The sequence below is a fragment of the Heloderma suspectum genome, chromosome 5, assembly GCF_057233095.1.
Source record: "Heloderma suspectum isolate Gila_16-S chromosome 5, 16-S_ref, whole genome shotgun sequence".
Taxonomy (NCBI): domain Eukaryota; kingdom Metazoa; phylum Chordata; class Lepidosauria; order Squamata; family Helodermatidae; genus Heloderma; species Heloderma suspectum.
In genome coordinates, this window is record NC_139462.1 from 170884885 (window position 1) to 170901678 (window position 16794).

Sequence of the window (16794 nt, forward strand, 5' to 3'; positions counted from 1 at the left end):
CGTCCACCATTTCTTCCCGTCTGCCACATTTGTGTACATTTTATTTTATTTATTCATTTAAAACATTTCTTGGCCACCTTTCAGGGCAGAAGCCCTTCCAAGGTGGCTTACAGCTATAGAATACATAAAAACAGTTAAAATCTTAAAAGCAATAAAAACATAAAAACAACAATAAAACCAGCTGCAACAATGGCAGTAACAGCAGCAATATCAGTCATATCAAGAGACGGCCACGGTACAGTGCTACATTTTCAAGGACTTCTTAAAAGCCTGCAATGACGGAGCATGGCAGATCTCTGATGGCAACTTGTTCCAAAGGTCACTGCAGAGACCTTTAGCTAGCCCTGCTTAGGGAACAAGGAAAAATCTCTGGGTTTTTTTTCCAGAATGTATGTATGCATTAACCTACCCCAAACCTATTACATGCTGCAAAAGAATGCAAGTTCTTAGAATGCAATCCAATTCTTAGGATTGGTTGGTGTATCCAGCTGCATACACCAACCAATGTCACAGAACGCTATACAACACAGGCAGCAATATTACAAAGGCATCACAGACCTATGCTCTGGTGCACATCCTGGCCATATTCCAGGGAGACAGAAACTACTGGCAGAATGGATCCCCCCGCCTGGCCTTCTGCAGCCCCCTCCCCAATTTGGGGGGGCTGGGGGACCTGCAGAGTAGATTTGGGGGGCACACAGGGAGATGCAGGAGGGAGGAAAGCAAGGGGGAGTCCTGTTGCACAAGTGGAAGTTTGCAGATGTGACCATGGATTTAACCAATATTTAAGATTTTGGTTTCTGAAATCCATAATTCTGTGGATATGCAATATATTTTCTTGATTTACTGTTTCTCATGTTTTCCATGCTTGACACTAAAAGGTATGTTTGAGCTTATCTACAAGCCAAGTGAGATTGCTGTAAATGTTGAAGAGAAACTGAATATACCTTCTAACCACATTTGCATTATAGACCACCTTAAGCACAAACTGGATGTAAACCTCAAATGGGAAAGAAAAAACGCCAACCGTCCTTAGGCAAAAATAGCTAGTTTTGTCTGAAGAATCAGGGAAATGGCAAAGCCTTTGAAGCAGTAAAAACAGGGAAAAATCTCCAGAGACTCAGGTGCTGGTCTCACAGGATATTCTTGGATGAAAAAAATTAATACTAGAGATTTACAGCATGAGATATTTGCCATGTTTCTTAAATTCTGCCTTTTTACTGACCGCATGTTTAATCAGCAGCTACCGTCCATCAGAATTATCTGATCTGAACCCCAGAATCTCAGGGCAGTCGTGATTATTCCTCCTTGAATTGGGAAAGTTGTCTTTCACTTGAAGTTACAATCAATTTTAGAAGGGATGTACTTACTCTGAACAGAGGATGACAGATGAGGCTTGATGCTAAGACAACTAGGGCAGGTCACACCACTGTTTAGTGCAGTAATGGGCAAACTGCAGCTTTCAACCTAATTTCAAAAGCCCTCGCAAGCAAGCAGTTCAGATATCTCTCTCTTTCCCTTGGCAGCCCACTGGATGAGGAAAAAGGGGGGGGGAGAAGGGTGTGTCATAAAGAGAGGTGAAGGATAGCAGACAGAGGAAGGGGGTGACAGAAAGAGGGATAAAAAGGGTGGCCACACCCACTGTTAGCTCTGGCCCCACCCACAACTTGCTCCAGTCCTGACAACAACTGGCATGTGGTCCCTGGGAGATTACCCCCAAGGGAATGTGACCCTTGACAGAAGACAGGTTCCCTGTTTCTGGTTAAGTACATGGCTAATCGCTTTTCCTCCTTCTTGCTTGTGGCAAATAGGTTGCAGACAATACATTGTCAGCTCTAAAAATGACTTCTGAGCGGACGTTAGGGGATTTTGAATGGCATGAAAAGTAGCAATTGTTGCTTCTGAGGAGTTGCCACAAGGATAAGTGCAAGTTGGGCAGAAAAAGAAAGCATTTGGCATAGTGGTCATATGAATTTGTCCTAACTGGAGGCACAGACGCAAGTAAGGTCAGCATCCAAAAGGCTGCACAAGGAACTTCCACATATGCAAAAGGGCTACCGAGATCCTTTGCCCAAAGGTCTCCACCTTGGCTTGAAAATCGAATGTCCAAATTCATGGGAAATTTGGGAATGGTCTTCAATGCACTGCAAAGGGTTGCTGCTGGACCACAACAATGGGGAAGTCCCACTGTTTGTGCACATTGGCATACCTAAGGCACTCTTTGGATCCTCACCTGTATGTATGTATACCTAAAAGTTCTAAAATTGACGTTGAAGGAAGTATAGAAATTCCTAAATAATGTTTTAAACAAATGATATTTGAGCTTATAATGAAGATGTGGAACATGCCAAGAAATCAAATACAAGTAATTGCAGTCACTTTCTATCTTTCCTTATATTTTTCACTAGTGATGCAAAGTCAGTATGGTTGTATATTTTAAAGGATTAATATTTATTGGTGGGAGAATATGAATGCTTGGGAGGCATACAGAATTCTTTATCAGATAGTTGGTAACAGTACAAGCATATACACCAAACAATGAAATCAAAATAAACATGTACAGGTCCAACTTTGAAAGTATAGTTCCTAATGAAAAAAGGCAGAAGCATTATATTCTCAATATTAATTTTTGTTGCTATTTAGGATAGGCATAGTGTTCTGGGAATCGATTGGCGCACAGTCTTCCTGCTTAAATCAATAATCTATTAGTCCCTTTGAATTAAAATTAGATTCATCAAATGCCCTTGAGAGGCCTCAGGCATTCCACACTCCGTATTTCATGCATGCTTGTTTGCTGTTCCCAATCAGTCTGGGAGAAGATCAAAATTTTAGTTAGAAAACTCAGGTCATTCAGTGATCTTAGTCTAAAACGATGCTTTCATGGTGGTGCTGGTGGGAACACAGAATCACTAAAAAAATAAAATTGCACTCTAGATTTTTGTATGGTTGCCCTGCAAATAAGACCAACATCCTCCACAGACAATGGTCAGTGCTGATTATGCATGAAATGGAATTCAGACTCATACTGTGCCGACCTATAGGATGATGTCACAAGATGGTGAAAGAGAAACTGTTGAGTATGCAGGTAGCCCAGTAGAGGGTTCTGCTGCACCCAGGTTCCCAGGAAGGTGAGCAACAACCAAGGCTTCAGAACCAATAGGCAAGGTCAGGCACAGCAAGGGTCGAGATGTTCCAGGATGGGAGTTTCCACAAGCGAAATCAGACAAAGCCAAAGTCAGATACTGGTTAAGGAAAGCAAGCAGTGGAGCAAACCACAGAGAGCTCGGGCTGTATGTTTATTATTAATTTTACTGTATTTTTATCCCACTTTTCAGAAAAGTATTGCCTCACAAAGGCAACATTGATAAAAAAAGAGAGACTGATCCTGCCATCAGGCTTACAAACTAAAATGGCAAGACACACAAGGGACCCTCACCTTTTCCCCAGTCTGCTGACTGTTTGGTGGTTTCCCAGTTTGCATCTTCTTTCCCATTCTAAATGGTTGAAATGCCTCTCTTAAAGCTTAGCTACTGGCACTAAGAGCTCTAAGCTAAAATATGTTGGTATATTTGGTATTTGGGCCCACCATTTTGACCGCCTCCCTGGAAAATGGCTCCAAGAGCGTCTCTGAACTTGAATTCAGCCCTAGGGCTGAAAGAGATTCAACACCCTTGCTAAAAGCCTAATTCATGGATTTATTGTGCACCTTTGAAAGGTGATCGTCTCTGATTCTAGAATAATGACCTATCTACTTCTGCTCACTTGAGGGAATGATATTAAAGGCAATACTGAAGTACTGTGGCCACATAATGAGAAGATAGGATGCCCGGGAGAAGATGCTGATGCTAGGGAAAGTGGAAGGCAAAAGGAGGAGGGGCCGACCAAGGGCAAGATGGATGGATGATATTCTGGAGGTGACGGACTCGACCTTGGGGGAGCTGGGGGTGGTGACGGCCGACAGGAAGCTCTGGCGTGGGCTGGTCCATGAAGTCACGAAGAGTCGGAAGCGACTGAGCGAATAAACAATAAACTTTTCAGCAACATTGTGAAGGAAAAGAAATAAAGACTGTAAAGCATTTGGCATAGTTAAAATGTTTGAAAAGTATCCAAAATAATACTAATATGTGCTAACTATAATGAATTCAATTACTATAACATTATAAAACTAGGTCCTAGTTGCTGGGTAAGAGGCTTAACAAAGAAAAGTGCTTTGTATAGAAACACAGTAATTACTACTGTCTGAACAAAGTAAGAGGAAAAAGAAGGCTAGTATTTTCTGTGTGGCACGCGTGTCTGACTGAAGCAAAAGGGAAAGCTTCCAACATAGTGCTAAACAAATCCGATAATTCTAGGAATACATTTCTTCAGAGTGAATAAATAATGTTTATGTTGCTGCTATTACTATACAGTTTTGACTCACCAAGAGGCACCTGAGAGCAACTTCAGCATTCTTTATACAATAGTTTAAGTCACAAGTTTTCACCTATGATTATTTTTTTTATAAAGTTTAGCTAAAGCAGCAGATAAGATCTTTAAAGAAGTGAAGTGTGCTTTATGAGAGATAATTTACTGTTAGTGAAACCATGTTGACAGATAGGATTTTAATGTTGTGGCTGATTAAAAACAGAGCAAGCATTTATGAAATCTCTTTCATTTTTTTACTACAGACATAGATTATTAAACACTAGTTTTTAATGTACCTTCTTCAGACAGCTGCGCCTTAAAAGAATAAGAAGTTGTAAAGCAAATGGCATTTCCTGGATAGCCCCAAGGGAAGCTGGAACATTGAGCTCCATGTCCCTGGTGGGAAGGAGCAATTTGAGCTAATTAGGGTGAATGGCAAAGTGTTGCATTTGGTCAAAACATTCTGTTAACCCTCATTTTTATTGGCACCAAAAAGACGCAGTCTGGATGTGTGTGAGTGTGTGCGCGAATTCATTGCTGAAGTGCAAAGCACACAGCTCACATACATTAGACAGAAAGTCAAAGGAAACGCCAAAGTTCAACTAGAGTACGAGTAATTAGAACCAGATTCTTTGCTGCTTGTATGCATGCTTCATCGCAGAAGTTCTTTATAAGCCTCCAAACCAAAAAAGGCAGGCCAAAAAAGAAAACCCCAACCCCAATATCATTTAATTTTCATGTCTAGTCTGGAGCAAAAAAATCTGCTTTTAATAACCTTCTAGGGAAACAAAAACAACAACAACAAAAAGAAATATCCATGCATGGGAAAAGTGGCTTTTGCTTATTTTATTGCAGAGTTTTTCTTCCATGCACTGTTCAAAACGATACTATAAATGCTAGTTCCAAAGCAATATGTGGTTTTCCCATCTCGTTGTTGTTTTTAAAAGATTTGAGTTATTTTTCAGATTTTGCATTGCTATTCTGGAGCAAAATTTGACATTGGGAAGGTAGACAAAAAAGTGTGGGGTGAGAAGAGGAGAAATAACCATTATTGCAGAGGATTGCCAGCCTTGATTTGGTAACCTGGCCATGACCCTGGAGTGAGTGTGTGTTTGACCCGGTCATGGCTGAGTCCTGTTGCTGGGTTATGATGACTCCCTGCTATTCATGCCATACATCTACAACAGGTGCAGATCACAGACAACGCTGAGAATAAAACAAAAAGATATGTGATAGGTAAAGGCTTTGATTCCTTTCTCTCTTTTTTAAACAAATTTTGTTCTCCAAAAAAAAAGAGCATTAAAAAGAATCCTGAAGCCCATAATTCTGTCTCAGTCTGCATCTTTCTAAGCTTAAGTGTTCTATATATGCAAACATAGTAAGAAATATACAGGGCTGATGCAAGACATTGTGTGGACGAGCAACATGACCTAAGATATGCACCCTACAAAGCCTTTCAGTGGTGATATCGTGGAGTACAACACTTTGATCAGGGCCAATTATCAGTGACCAAACTGTTTTTGTTTTTTTAAGAGAAATGCAATTTTTTAAGAGGTGGCTTCCTCCTTTTAATTGGTTCCTCATCTGTACCCCAGCCCAATTTAAAGTTTTGAGAGCTAGGCCGAAGAAATATGTGCAATGGTAATTAGGCTATGGCTGGGAATTACCACCCAGCAACTTGAAAGGAGGCAAGTCCCTTTATTATCCCACATCTTCCTAACTGTAATAAGTTCATGCTTTTTCAGCTATTACACTCATCTTTGTCTTTAAAACTATTATTTTGTGAAACATATCATTTTAATCTGTGGCCATAATTTTACAAGTATTGATTTTATTTAAGCTGTAGTTCAGCTCCTTAAGACAGCTTGGATTTTAAAAAAGGATCAGAATCAGCTAATTGCTCTATACTGGAGTTATATGATGGGCCACAAGCCAAAAAGGAGGGGGGGGGAAACCCCTCTTTAGACTGATTTCTACTATGTCAAGTAACACTGCAGTTGCACAAGCCTTGGAAAATTAAATACGAATATTGATTTTTCTTTGGTTAGACTCATCCAATGTTTTCCTTTAATTTTATGGTGGGGGAGGGGGAGAAAACGTAACACAATCTTTGAGATGGCTACAGTATAACACAGAGCCCCTTAAAGACTCTCATATGTGTTGTGACATAAGCTTTTGTGGACTACAGCCCACTTCATCATACATGTGACAAAGGAGCCGCTAGCTCATGAAAGCTTATGTACCTCTAGTCCTACCTTTGGGCTGGCAACTGGAACAGGACAGATGGTACTTCTCAGGAGACTGGATTTTGCCCTCGAATTACTAAAGCCTACTTTATAAGATGGGGCACAGTGGGTGGGACATATTAAAGTGTTATATTCAAGGCAGCCCCCCCCCCGTTTCCTCATTTAATTAGAAAAAGGTTAGAAAGAGCCCAAACTGCTAAACAGTATAGCTGTGGATGACAAGGCCATCTTGCTGTGTTTCCACAACTACTAAAGTGCAGGCTCTGACTTGCAATATATGGCACTTCTAGCTTCAAATGTGTTTCAGCGTGTATTCCAATTGACATATACTACCTTAAAAATGTATTATCAGTACTGTCCATTCCCTATTTAGTCCTGCATTGCTTAGAAAGCAGTAAGCGTATGAGTAAGACCCTCTTCCCTAATGCCTTTCATCTAGAAATGGCTATATTCCAATTGCAATACTGTAATATTAGCCACTAGAATCATGCATCAGCAGCCACTAGAGTTAATGTGAATATTGACCCTGCCCTGTGACAGGAGTATATCTTTTTGTACTGTTGGCCCATATCATCTTTTTTCTTTTTGAGTCAGAAGATAAAGATGAGTGCCTTATCACCATCCTGATATGCTGAAGATGTGTGCTTCATGTAATAAATGTGGATGCAAACGCATTGAAATCCTTCTATTTGTTTTCTCGTCTAGGTTTAAAGGCTTATGCATTTTTAAGTAATGCACTTCAGCTTGCTTGCTGGCTGGCTGTAAATATGGTCACTGAAAAAAGATCTAAGGACACCTATAAGTAAGATTGCACTGACTATCCTATTTTGTTATCTGCTTTGATGCAGCCAGGTGAATGTTCCTGTTGTTTCAGTTCTGATCAGCACCCCTTTATTCCCCTGGCTACTTCTCTATACCATTTTCCTCCTCTTTTTATGCTAGTCTTCCCAAACAAGTGCCCTCCAGCTGTGTTGATGACAACTCTCATTATTCCCAGCTAGCATGTTGCAGTTCAACACATCTGGAGGGCACCAGGTTGGAGAAGTCTGTTTTATATGCTTATTGTCCTGAGCATCATCGGACCAGTCTGACTTTTAATCCAATTAGCTGTTGCAGGGCAGGACACCAGTCAGTTCATTGCCTCTTATTTGACCACAGTCAAATACTGTCAAATGTTCCATATTCTCAAAAACACCCTTTTGTAAGTGGCAACCTTGGTTTTTTTTCATTGCATCATGGTGTCATCTGACACCAGCAGCAGGAATAACTACCCCCTTGCTTGTCAGACCTGCCATATTCATGCTTATATATCCCCTCACTCAGGATAACTCTTAAGGAAGTCATTCCTGTCTTGCAACTGTTTCCACAGAGCTCCTCCCCAATTAAGCTACATGACCTAGCTTCGTCTACTGGCCATGAATAACAGGCATCTATGTACAGGAACAGGGGCACCAGGTTCAATAAGGAAACATGAACAAAAGTCGCAAACATCTAGGATTACCAGCTAGCAAGAACGTTACTGGCCTGGTCAGAATTTTATCCTATTGGCTCGTTGGCTACAATGCAAAGCCAGAAAACCTTCAACCAAGCAGTTTTTTCTACTGAGGTGTACGTCTGCACACATATATGCACCAAGATGTTGACTGTATTTACTGGATAGTCAACATGCTTAGGGCAGTGAATTCAAAGGCCTGCACAATGCAGTGCCCCATGAAAACCAAGGAAGTGGTTGGTGCCATTTTACAGACAGGACAGCCTGTGTTGGCTTCCCAAATGCATATGCATTGCATACAACTGGGCAAGTGGAAACAAACCTCTCGACTGTCCACTATCTCACCCTTAGGTCATCTCTCAGGCAGGCCATTGTCACTGTAGGCCTCACCGAGGGTGAGGCATATACTCGCAGTTCCATTCATTGGGGAACAAAAGAAACCGGAGTTCACAAAGTAAGGGGAGCACATATGATCTAATATGACAGCCACTAAAATGGCATTTTGTGGAGCATGTTAAATGCTTTCTGATGTTTGTAATTACTGTTAGTACCTCGATTAAGTATTTTTCAATACTTACTTCACAAATGTATCATAAGTGCTAGGACCTAAGACTGGAAGAAGAGAGATATAGGAAGCTGCCTTACACCAAATCAGACCACTGGCCCATCTACCCCAATATTGTCGATACTGACTGGCAACAAATCTCCAGGGTTTCAGACAGGTGGTTTTCCAGTCCTACCTAGAAATGCTGGGGATTGAACCTGGGACCTTCGGCATGCAAAGCATGTGCTCTATTTGAGCTATGGCCGCTCCCTAAATAAACCGCATAGCTGGCACTTATTGCAAATGATTCAAGCTGAAAAAGAGGGGATTTGAGAGCTCCAAGTTATTTCTGTTTATGGAACTTCCTTCTGATTAAGAGACAGCCCTACCCCAAATGTAATTTTCCTTTCCTTCTATGAGACTATGCATCCTTAAAGCCTCAGGGGGCATCAAAGTGTCACCCCTATGTCCTGTCAGCCCCTTTTGCTCCTGATTTTAAAGGCAGGGGTCAAGCATAGGAGCTTGAACCGACAAGTCTCAGATATAACCAGCCTCTTGCTTTGCCTGTTGAGATTTTGCCTTGGGATTTTAGCTGGACTTAATATTTTGGGAAACTGACAAATAAGCCTTAAATGGCAAGACAAATGAACTTTCAACTACTGATTATACGTTTAAATCCAACTCTCAGGTGAGTCTTTCTTTATATGTTTTGCAGATCTATTTTTCTTTTATCAGGTCTAGATCTGAATGATTGCATTTCATGAGAAACCTCTCACATTTGAGCAGGGCTGGTCCTACAATAAGTAGCAACCTGGGTGAGGACTGCCTTTGGTGCCCCTCCCTCCCTGGTCAGTTTTGCAGGGCTACTTGGCCTGGGCCAATCATAAGCCTGCCTGACCAATCTTAGCTCTATTGCTGCCCAGACATAAAGATTTTACCTGACCATGATTGGTTTAGACTCCCTTACAGTTGGGCTGCAGGCCTAGCTAATAAGCAGGCCCCTTCCTTCCAGCCTCCCAAGGATATGTTTTACAGCCAGCTTAAGCCACAAATTAGCATCTATTCTGTTTCATACAAAACTATGTAAAATATAGGTCCCATTATGTCACTATTACATGTTGAGATTCAATGTCATCTTACAGTCTAATATACTTTTACTTTATTAGTAGTAAAGTTGTAGCCAGAAGTACACACTTCTGAGACTAAAACATAAATAAAATAAAGCCTATCATATACAGAAAATAAAACATACAAAATCTTAAATCTTGAGGTAGGCCAGATGAGCTTGTCTAAGCTGGGTGGCCTTCACACTCTAATACACTGTTTCCTCTTTTTCTGAAAACCCTAAACAAAATATCAAGAATTCTGGTGAGCAGTGTGGCAGGGTCAGGGCAGGAGCCAATGGTACATCCAGGAACTGAGGCGGGGGGCCTTGCTTTGTGGAGACCTCAGTCAAATTTTCCCAATTGTCCCCACCCCTACCAGGCAGCCCTGCAGCTTTGCAGTGTTACCAAGTTGTATGGCCTGTGCAGGATTGCAAAACATAGCAGTGTAACAGGCCCTCCTACTCCCAGACCTTTCCCCAGCAATGTCTATGGAAAGGGCCCAGACCAAGCTACCTCTTGTTTGCTGCTGTGTTTTCAGTGCACTCCTGCTCCAGTTCTAGGATCCCAATGAAATCTCTGTCACACGTTGTGGGTGGCTCCCAGAAGATGACTCCCATGGAGTTGTAGGCCTATATCATTTATTTTGTTCAGCTCACACACAAAATGGCTCCTGCTGAAAGCTCTCCTCCCTGAGCTCCAACAAACCCTCCTCAGCTACAAGAAATAGGCCCTTTGTTGGAGTGGTATAACTAGTCTTATAGGGACAGTATCACCATGCACTACAGTCTCCCAGACTGCAGCTTCTTCTTCAGTCTTCTTTCCTTGTTTTTTTTTTTACTTTGAAAATTACCATTGTTCCCAAATATAGAGCTGTAGTAACCACATGACCAAGCCTAGCAACTGCCTTATATGTTTGGTAGCACAAGTGAGGCTGATACCACCATACCACCTACCATGGTGGGGTGTATATATATACGTGTCTTGACTGCAGTTGTGGCAAATTCAGAAGTGCAGGGTAACTTTGTGACAGTCACAGCCATGCCCCCTTCTAAGATTATACAACCGTGTAAGATATACAGCCTTCAACTGGGATCCAAAACAGTGCAGCTGAGTAAGGCAGTGGTATTTCAATTGGACATCTGAGAAAAAAATGCAGGGGTCTTAAAATCTTTTTCTTCCACTCATTCACTCAAACACAAACATTTTAGGTTTTCAAAATATGACACTGTATGGAAGCTTCACCCTCTCAACTCAGCCATCATGGACAGTTCCCTTCTCATTTAAACACCCCCCCTTGCACACTCCCTTAGCGCCCCAACATTAGCCTTCCCTAAGCTCCTTCATAATATCTGCCCCCTCCAACAGAAACGTCCTCACACCCAGCTGGATTGAACTACACACACACACACACACACACACACACACAGTGGTGTAGTGGTAAATTTGGAAATGCAGGAGCTCATTGTGACAGTCTCCAAGGGCAATCCAAAAATTCAGGCAGCTGTGTTGATCCATATCAACAAACCAGTTCTAGGAGTTTTCATCTCCACCAAGAGCAGGTCTTTGGTAAAGCGAATCTTAATTGCCCATTCCAAGTCAAGTCATTTGGAAAAGTCATTCCCCCACCCCCACAGCTACAGTGAGGATCGCAGCTAAGCTCAGAGGGAACAGGGAATTCTGAGGGGGGTGGCAGTTGACATCAGAGCCCCTGCTAATGAAAACGTTCTGGGGCTATGTCCCTGCAAGCCCTTTCTCCGCTACACCACTGCTTGACTGTGGTATTTGTGAAAGCGTCTCTTCTAAAAAGCTGTCTCGGGAGTCGGGCTCAGAATACAAAACCAAACCACAGCAACAGAACCAACTGCAGAAAGATGCAAGTAGTATGAACATTCATCAAGAATAAGATTGCTCAAAACCTTGATCTCTCAGCCACTGTGCTATATATCGCTTGCACAAGCCAAAGCTCAAAAAGCCACATTCTGAGCAGTGGCAGTGCACTATGCAACACAGCAGGTGTTACCACAGGTGTTACTTTTAATATTTTTTGTTTTGTAGCAGTTCCTTTCATTTGGTAAGCATTCTTTATTTTAGAATAGCCATTATTTTTATCTTTAACAATAATAAAGAAAAGTTAAAAATAAAAGGTATCCAGCTGACTTTTAACAGACTTCTGACTTTATTTTATTATTATTTATATAGTGCTTATAACGGGCCGCGGTGGCTTAGTGGTTAAGACGCTGAACTGCAGACCGGAAGGTCGGCAGGTCAGCAGTTCGAGACCCGAGTGCTGCATGACGGAGTGAGCTCCCATCTTCAGTCCCAGCTCCTGCCAACCTAGCAGTTCGAAAGCAAGAAATTGCAAGTAGATAAATAGGTACCGCTTCGGCGGAAAAGGTAACAGCGTTCCGTGCACCTCGGTGTTCAGTCATGCCGGCCACATGACCACGGAAGCGTCTTCGGACAGCGCTGGCTCTTCGGCTTAGAAACGGGGATGAGCACCGCACCCTAGAGTCGGACACGACTGGTTGGGGACACCTTTACCTTTTTATAATGGTTACAGTATTTGAAGTGCAAAGTGCTCGGTAATGTTGCCTCAAAGTAAAGCTATGTTGCCTCAAAGTAAAGCTATGTTGCCCTGATCTTTACCTAGCACAAATGAAATCAAAGTCAATTTAAAAAAAAACAAAAACCCATACTTTAATTGAAGGAAGAAGAACCATACTTTAATTGAAGGAAGATCATTTTTGTAGTTACTTCCCAAACAACCTGTAGAACCTTGAAAAAAAAAAGTTACAGACACTTGCTTTTTGCCACCCTAGCTCACTGCAGACAATACATTAAAAAAACACAGCCACTGAGCTCAGCTTGGAGCCCCCTCAGCTCAGCTTGGTGCCCCCTCAGCTCAGCTTGGCACTCCTTCAGCTTGGCACCTGGGTGACCACTCGGTTTGCCTACCCCTGAGGCTGGCCCTGCATTTGAGATGAACAAAAAACAAACTATGGCATGTTTCTCTAAAGAGAAATAGAATATATAAATAGATGATACTCATACTCCTCTTTTAAACAATCATTGTATATAAAGTTTTATTAGTTTTGATTGTTAACACATCTGCCATAAATGTGCTTTACATTCTTCATAGGAACTCTTCCTATAAGATTATTTATCACACTTCATATCCTGGCTTATAGCCAGAGAAAATATGGGAGGTTTAATACCTTTAATCCATTACACAGTTGTCCAATATCATACAGACAGTGTTCTAATCACGTGTAGTAAAACTGACCTGTCAAGTGATATTTCACGGGGCATTTTACTTCTCAATTCTTGTGACTGCTTAATTAAGGAAACTTAAAACTCCGGAGCACAATTAAATCCTGAAATTAATACACTGGCTTAATGATCAGAGATATTTCAAGGTTAGTATCACATTCTCTGAAAATTACAGATCATCCCAATTAATTGGGATTCCAGATGCACTGATGTGTGACGTTAATTGATTTACATATCTTCCTTTGCATATCTGCTGGAAAGGGTCATTAGAAGATCCAGCAGAGATATTTTAGTGAGTTATGTTTGAATTACTAAAAAAGAGGCAGGTTCTATCTTTCTCCTTGGATTAAAACACCTAACACAGTGTACTCATTATACTCAGTGATATTGATATGCCACATTTAGCAATTACAATTACTGCCATTTTATTTTTGAAGTGTTTTTTCCCCACAGTTGTCTTGCCTTTGATGATGTAAGTTTCAGTTTACTAAGTTCTATGGATAACTTCAACTTTACAGACTGTTTATTTCCTGGCAAATAGTTTTCATTTACAAAGTAAAGGACATTACTAACCAGGTGCCCCATTATTCAGAGCAGGTTTTTTGTTGTTTTCTGCAGGATTTATGGGCAGTATCCAATGATGTCAGTTCACAAATTCAAATAGCACTAGCGGAGCACCACAAAATCTTTCCACCATGCAAGCTGGACAACTGCTTAACTAATTGGCCATGTCTCTTCTTGGAATCAGGGAATTTGTACAGGAACCTACATAGCAAAGCACATGGCCTCCCCAAACTTTTAAATTCTTCTTGCAAAAGCAGCTTTTCTGATGGTGGTAGGGTTGGCACCTAAGATCTACTGATTAAGGAATTACTTCTGGCAAATATATATAATTTTAACTGAGTTTCCCCCTATCCAGTGGGAGTGATAGGGAAGCATTCAAACAACAGCTCAGTGGTACAGCACATGCTTTGCATGCAGAAGAAAATCCAGGTTCAAGTCACAAGGCCTTCTAACCACTGATATATACATATTCATGTAGGTGGGCTTTTTATTAGTCTTTGTTAGTCTTGGTGTTTATGAAGATCTGATGGTTTTAATTTATCTGCCACACTGTCTCTCTTTGTTTTTGTTTTAATTGTTTAACATCATCGTTGTTGTTGTTGATGTTGTGCACTGTTTTATTGCAATTCTTTAATGTTACCTTGAGCGCTGTTTTATAGTGGTAAGGCAGGACAGAACTTAAACAAACAAACAACAAACAGGGAAGAAACAACTCGTTTTTAAACACCGAAACATCGTTTACTTTTCACATTTTCTATTAGTTTCGAACTGAACTTAGTAATTTGACCAGGTTAAAACCCCCCCACCACTTTTCACATGTATCTCTTAAAGTGCTTGATTGACATTAATCACAGATTTGGAAATCCTGACATTCTTCCTTAGTCTTCCTTCTCACATTTATTTTAATAGTAAGCCCATGAGCATGGTCTTACTTTGATTTCATGTCTTTGGTACATTGCCTAATATTAGGTGCTAAATAAATAAATAAAAACTTCTTCTCCTGGCTTACTCATGGTGGCTGTTCTTAAAATTAATGGGTAACAACATCAGTCAAAGCAGTCTGCTAATATTAGAGACATGTGGCATTAATCTAATTACTCAATTACAATTGAGAGTTATTAATAAAAAAAAACAGTGCTCTGATTAATTAGGCACTGCCCCTCCTCTGCTACAGCTGGTGCTGATCTGTGTTTCCTGGACCCACCTACTGCAGAGTACTTGTGGGGTCGGAAGGCTGAAGGAAGTGGGGAGATTGTACCATGGCAGCCAACAGTTGCTACAACAATGCCACCTGCAATGAGCCAATAAGAGAAGGAATGGGAGCTGTTATTGTCCACTGGCCTCCCAGGCCAATCCAGAGCTACTAGGCCTTATAAAGCCCTTGCCTCAGAGTTAGCTGTTCAGTCTGAAAAACCTGCTGCTGAACAGACTCCTCTTCTCTTGCCCTGCCTCCCCAACCTACCATTCCTTGTCTGCGTGCCCTGGAACCTGCCTCTGTCCCTTGGTTCATTATCTGACTGCTCCATACCTGACCCTCACAGAAAAGTTTCTATTTATTTAATCAACATCCAATACTCTAGTATGGGAATACTATATAATAAATGTCCTATGCTATATACCAGAATTCCTATTCTATATTGTACATATAGTTCCTATATTATTATGTGCTATAGACCTACCAAATCAATTACTATTACTATTTAGAAGTAAAATAATTCTCAGATATAACTGTGTTTGTTTTGATTTCAGCAGGCTTGATTTCACTGCTAGTAATAAGAACATTGTGGATAAGGGTAATTACAACAATGCAGACTTTATATAGCGGCTTAGAAAATGGACAGCCTATGAAAGACAAAAAAGAACGAATGTTAAAACAATTCATACCACACCCACTACCACCATGACATGACCTAGCTGGAGGAGGCAGCCCTTGGTTTACAAGATACACTTTTTGTTTTAGTTAGTGGTTCTGAACATACAGAACAGCCACTATTGGTCCATCTAGCTTAATTGAGGTCTTCTCCAGCCCTATCGGGAGATGCTAAGAATTGAATTCTGATGCAAAGCATGTGCACGCTCACTGTGCTGGTTAGAGACATGCATGGCAGGTTCAGTATTTACAAACCAGTTTGTCCGGTCACTGCATTCTATTGTTTCCTCAGATAAGCAGGGCCCTAGTGAACAATTAAAGCTTTCAATAAATAATCTGTAAGCACATTTACTTGATTTACTGTTATTTGATACAGCAGTTAGTTTCAATGGGGCAGTTAATATTGATCATTCAAAGTACTACAGACAAACATGAAACACTTCCAGAACTCCACGGATTATTACTTTTTATCTGCCACTCATCATAGTTACTTGTAATTGTAGTGAGACTGAAAATCAATAATAATTAGTACATTTGAGGGAATGAATAATATACGTTATGTTTTGGGTTTGGCTTATGTTTCAAGAAAAATGAAACAACTGAGCATACAAGCATAAATGCACTTGCTAGCACTTAAGACACTTTAGGGTAAATCCGTTTCTGAAAGAATATTCTTGTGTTACAATACAGGATGAAGTATTTTCTAAAAAGTAAAACATGTATGCAACCAAATCAGAAAGAAAATTGCCATGCCATGATGTGATTAACTTTTGAGCCATGTAGGAATAAATCTGAGGGGTGGGGGAGGAATTGGGGTTGGGGAAAGACAAGGTGCGAGGACAACACAGCCTGCCAAACCAATGATGAACAAGGACTTCCAAAGTATTTGCAGAAAAAGAAGCACTTCTTGATCTGTACAAATAAACCTTATGTTGTCATCTTTATCCATTCCTAGTGTGTATTTTTATTTTACACTACAGTTGAAATGCGTGTTTAATCAACTTCGACTCAGCACTGACCCACAGTAAACAAGCTCTGTATGGTTTGACTCTGGAAATGGAAACATTCTGGAAGTTGAAACTTGTTCAAAGGTTATCCTGTTGGGTTCTATACACCTGCCTATACTGGTCCCCAGTTCTAAGAACTAGCACTCGCATCAGTGGCTAGAAATCCCACTTTCAGCCCATGTATTATCCTGCACTTCTGGCAAGTGAAAGCTGCCCCTCTCCCCCAACAACACATACAGAGAAAGCTGGGTTTGCTTGTTGTTGTTTTCTTGCCAGAGATAATAAGAAATT

The 16794-nt window shown here is 40.9% G+C and overlaps 1 protein-coding gene across 6 annotated transcripts in view; it reads right to left on the reverse strand.

Moving 5' to 3' along the window:
- RARB (retinoic acid receptor beta) overlaps positions 1 to 16794 on the reverse strand; it is a 453999-nt gene that overhangs the window by 111720 nt on the left and 325485 nt on the right. The gene's annotated exons all lie outside the window — the stretch shown is intronic.